Here is a 5,347-nt window from a genome sequence, read left to right on the forward strand (position 1 = left end):
TTTATCTGCAGAAGTGTGCGTTTCTCACTGGGGGAAAAAAAACCTCGTGCCCACATGGCTCACATCATGTGGGGAACTTCATTTTGGCAGGGCAGCTTCCAGGAATTATCCACCTGCTGTCATTCCTTCCCTTTATGGAATGTGCTGAAGCCAGTGATCATATCCCAGGAGAATTTCCTGTGAGCATATGAGTTTGTAACAGAAATTAATTCCTCTATTGCAAGACACTTTTCCAGGAACAATGGTGATAATGCCTTTATTTTCTACTGGGTTTGAGGTGTTTTCTTGTAATGTGAGATTTGATACATCAAGGGACAATATTGGAGCAGTGGAGGATGTCTGGGAAGGGACTTTTCTGTTGTATTTATTTGTGTGTAGTTTGGTTTGTCTGTGTTTGCAGCTTTGCTATTTTATTTTTGAGGAGGGGGAAAAAAGCCATCTCACTAAGGAGTTATGGAAGTCTCTGTGCTTTGCTTGACAGGTTTTCACACAGCAGCTTGAGCCCACCTAACTTAGTCTGTCTTTAACATAAGCCATCCAAAGGGCTTCAGAAAGACATAAGCCTTTGAAAATACACCAAGTGCTGTTTTGTTACCAAACTTCAAACACAGCAGCTCTTCTCTTCTCTTCTCTTCTCTTCTCTTCTCTTCTCTTCTCTTCTCTTCTCTTCTCTTCTCTTCTCTTCTCTTCTCTTCTCTTCTCTTCTCTTCTCTTCTCTTCTCTTCTCTTCTCTTCTCTTCTCTTCTCTTCTCTTCTCTTCTCTCCTCTCCTCTCCTCTCCTCTCCTCTCCTCTCCTCTCCTCTCCTCTCCTCTCCTCTCCTCTCCTCTCCTCTCCTCTCCTCTCCTCTCCTCTCCTCTCCTCTCCTCTCCTCTCCTCTCCTCTCCTCTCCTCTCCTCTCCTCTCCTCTCCTCTCCTCTCCTCTCCTCTCCTCTCCTCTCCTCTCCTCTCCTCTCCTCTCCTCTCCTCTCTTATTAATTTTTCTGTGGATGCAGTGACTTGACAAGTTGCAATATGGATTTTATTCATTTAGTTCATATTTTGGTTTTTAACAATTCTTTCAATAGCTATAGAAGACTATTTAACTTTGTACATCTTTTTCCCCACTAAAATGCATAAAGAGAAAGGGTGACCAATGATTGTCCATTGTCATTACAATTGTCCTTTCTTTTGTAGGAAACTGAAAAATGTTCTCTGTCCACCAGTTATGAATTTATTTAAGGGGATATTTATATTTAGCAGCAATTAATGTACAGATTTCTTAGAGAAAACAGAAATTAGGGACACTATTTATATACATACTAGCATAAAAGTAGTTTATGTCATTAGTGGCCTTAATGGACATCCAGAGCACAGAAGAAGTCAGAACTGACATTAGTTCACCTGATTTCTGTGGTAACAGTGGGGTTTTTCCTGAATAATTGCAGGGAATGACTGACTTGAGTTTAGAGGTGGGTCTGTGGGCCCATCATATTAAGTGCCAGACCAGAGAAGACATTTCCAGTGCAATTCACAGCAGCCAAAATTGCTCCTGTAACAATTTCCCAAGCGCAGGGCGGGCTGCCCATGCTGCAGCCAAGGAAAGCACACCTCCAGGATTTGGTGGGATTCCGTTTCAGTGGGATTCCATTTTAATGGGATCCTTGCTCTGTTTGCTTTCAGGAGGAGGTCACCTCTGCACCATGGTGAGCAGTCTGGATTTCCCAGAGCCTTGCTCAGAGCAGGTCCTGCAGTGATGTTGGTGTGGAGGATGAGGAGTAATCCAGCTCTGGGATTGCCTTCAGAGGCAAAAGGGACACAAAAAGCAGGGAGCACTTAGAGCTGAGGTTATTTCTAACACCAAAGTACAATAAGCAATTGTCCTTCAGAGATGAAGCTGCAATTCAGTGGCCTGTGTTTGCACAGTAATGTAACCATTGGAGTTCATTAACACTTCTGAGGTAATTATAAATTGCTAAATGCCCAGCTAGGGTTGTATCCCTCCCAGATGTTTTTTTCTTTTTTAACTCAATGGGAAATAGATTAATTTGATTTCACACTGCAGTGGTTTAACCCCAGCTGGGAATTAATGTTTATTAATTATTCTTGTCTGATCCAGTGAGGAATTTCATCCCAAATCCTCTAGACTGACAAGCAGGGTCATTAAACCTAATTTATTAAATGGACCTTTGAGATCTCTCAAATGAGAGCAAGGTGCCTGCACATCTTTGAGAATATGGCTTGCCCAGGATGTTCTTTTCTACCTCAAGCCTACTCCAGATATCCCACATGGAGATAATTCCCTTTGTGGAAGGAACAGGTCCCTCCAAGCGAGGTCCTGATCCCACAAACTTGCTGATTTCAGCAATGCGGAGGTTCAGATTTATGTGGTGTCTCTTCATGAGGTCAAATCAATTAAAGAACTGAACATAAAGAATGTGCAGTTTTAGGAGGTGGAAAGAAGTTTAATTGCATGAGCAAGGCCAAAATTTTATCCTAAATCCCTCTTCTTGAGCAGTTTGCATCATAAACCACTTGGGGTGGTTTCCTCATTGCTACTGATAAAGGTTTAATCTGCTGGGAATTCAGGACATTTCTATAATATTTTTTATTTCTCACTTTCTCTCTTCTAGATTAGGAATCAACACAATAAGAAGTTTGAGATATCAAAAAAATTAAATTTAAAAATAAAAATAATATAGAGTCATCATCACTAAAGCTGACAAATTTAATTTGAAATTTGCCTATACTAGGTCATCTATTCAGAGTTCTACACATGTATTGGCTTTCACTAAATGAATACTGATGTCAATATTAATGCAAAGCATCTGCATGGATCTTTCCACAATGCAACCTCGATTTTCAATATCAGACTGTTCACACACCAAGTTTATTTTCCTTGCCATAAATGACAGCTATTCCCTAAAATCACCAACAAAATTAAAGAAAATCATTTGCAAGATAAGATATGTAAAACCAAGATTTCTTGACAAATCCACTGCACTGTGGGACAAGCTGGTACATTTTCATTACTATCCTTTAGGGGAATGGTTTTAGTTTTTAATCAAAATCTTGGATTATTTTGTACTGATAAAAACTATGACTCCCTGTCCCACTTTAGAGAACACAGCAATTTTTCCAATGTGTTGTTTGTTTTTTCCCTCCACCTTTAGCATTATTATAAAAATAAATAGATTTCTAAATTATTTTTTTAAGTCAACAAACCTATTTTCAGCCACTCCCGCACTGTCTTTTATTATCTGCCTCCTGTTGCCTTAGGCAACCTATTTTTGTATTCAGATTTAACATCATAATAGATCTTATCTAACTGTTTTCTTAAGGAACTTTTATGTGGCATCTGCTGGGCTGGAATGTCCAAAAAACAAAAAAACTTCTGCAAGAAGTGCCAACACTTATTCCATGCCTGTAGGGAATCCGTGTCTCTCTGTGGGGTGTTTTGGAGCACAGCACCTGTGGATGCCATTTCCTGGGGTTTTGCTGTGTTCACTGTGCAGGTGAACTCTTAAATACCTTTTACTCCTTAAAATGTCTCCCACTGCAGTTTCTTTCCTGATAATCCCCTGGGAGCTGATCCAGCTGTGCCACCATGCAGAAACCAAGTTTGGCATCAACTTTATCAAGACATTTGGAAAAGCTGAAGGCACAAAAGAAATTTGCTGCTAAGATATTTTAAGTAGAACATTTTTACACAGCAAATGAAAATAACAGCATTAGGCCAAATTTTTCTTGTTTGGACAATATAACAGAGTGTGTCTGGATCCCTGGAGTCAGAATTTGTATAGTGTTTGTCAACATCAGACAGGCTGGAAAAAAGCAATAAATTAGAGAGTGTGATATGGAAAGAAAGAGGCTTTAGCACATTTCCTAATATTAGAAAATATTGAATTTAAATCAGCTCTAGGCAGCTAAAGTAATATCAGAGGTAATAAATATAATGAGTTGATGTCTGCTAAAGCCATCAAGGCTGCAGCCTTAAAAACATAGAGTGTAAAAATATTCACATTTCAGTCTTTCTTATTATATTCTGGGTGACATCATGATGTAGTGCATGGCAGCTGGATTAAGTGCTAATGGAACTTACTCCAAAACAGAGTTCAGCAATCTACTTCTTCTTCTTTAGTAAAGCTCACTCCAATCTATATTAAATCAATATAAAGATTTGCAGGATGAGGTTCCATCTGACAGAGAAAACAGAAAAGAAAGAGGAGGGAAAAGAGGGTCATAACCTGAATTTAAAAATATAGAGAAAGTGATTCCCAGTAACACTTTGTGGAAAAGAAATACAGGAGGAGCCATCCTACTGGAAAATGCTTTAACAAATTCTATTAATCTTCCATATTTTTAGGCCCATGCCTAATCAAGATGATTTTTGTTTGTTTGTTGTTTCAAATACCTTGTAAAGAATGATTTGCACCCACCGAAGTTTTCATTCATCAACAACTACAATGTTCATGCCACACAACTTCTCATTTTCAATTGGCTCTTGCTCAATTCTGCATCAAAGTAAAATCCTGACAAAGAAAAAAGGAAAGGAAAACAATCTTGTCCTTAGACATAGAGATTAAACACAGTTTTGGTGTTAGACAAGATGTTGCATTGGCATTTTATTTCCTATTGAATTTCTTTCAGAAATGACCAAGTTAGGCCTCTGCCTTTACAGAGCCAGGTCCCTGCCCTTGTGGAACCACGTGAATTTATTTTACACAGATTTGAAATGCTGAATTAGCGTGGGTTCACAAGAGGATACAGAAACAGGTTTTTGCACCAGTTTTGATTCACCTGGATTTTCAACAGGTCTACATGAAATGCAGGGTTCAAAGCAAATTTCAGCGATGCTTTCCAAATTTGGTTTGGGTGAGATCCAGACCCATAAATCCTTCATCCTTTGTGGGGATGCTCTGCGAGGTGGGACACTCAGAACTCAGCCCAGCTCTTTGGAGAGCTCCTTTGAAGCAAGGCCAGCATTTAGGGCTGTAATTAAACCAGAATTGAGGCAGATTGAGGCAGAATTTGCATCCAGTTAAGAGCAGTTTGCAGGATCCTAGGAGGTGGTGTTGGGTCTTGCTGCTTCCTTCATTCCCAGTCTCCAGCAGGAGGAGGAAATCTCAGTGGCCTGATCCTCCCTGGTAAATGGAAATTGAAATGGAAATGCACTTTCTCCCAGGCATCTTTTGACTGAACTTTGTTCAGAACAAAGGTCTTACACAGAAACTGATAAAATGGGTTGCATCTGTTTGTGGATTTAATAAGGAATATCAGAATAGAAGATAAAATCCTGAATGTAAATAAGACATTAAATTGCTTTCCTTCCTTATTCCCCATCCTTTTGACTCATTGCTACAACAAAAA

At 39.3% G+C, this 5,347-nt stretch overlaps 1 long non-coding RNA gene across 2 annotated transcripts; it reads right to left on the reverse strand.

The window, feature by feature from the left end:
• Nucleotides 1-957: 957 nt before the first annotated feature.
• LOC135295072 (uncharacterized) lies at nt 958-5,127 on the reverse strand. Of its 2 annotated transcripts, none has more exons than XR_010357142.1 (4): nt 4,778-5,127; nt 4,417-4,509; nt 3,509-3,632; nt 958-1,776 (listed from the first exon to the last, which is right to left on the reverse strand). It is a non-coding gene; the product is annotated as an uncharacterized LOC135295072 (long non-coding RNA). The 2 variants fall into 2 exon arrangements; XR_010357141.1 differs by having other exon boundaries at nt 4,392-4,509.
• Between the last annotated feature and the right edge of the window lie 220 nt (nt 5,128-5,347).

This window comes from Passer domesticus, chromosome 2 (assembly GCF_036417665.1).
Source record: "Passer domesticus isolate bPasDom1 chromosome 2, bPasDom1.hap1, whole genome shotgun sequence".
In the NCBI taxonomy this organism is placed as follows: domain Eukaryota; kingdom Metazoa; phylum Chordata; class Aves; order Passeriformes; family Passeridae; genus Passer; species Passer domesticus.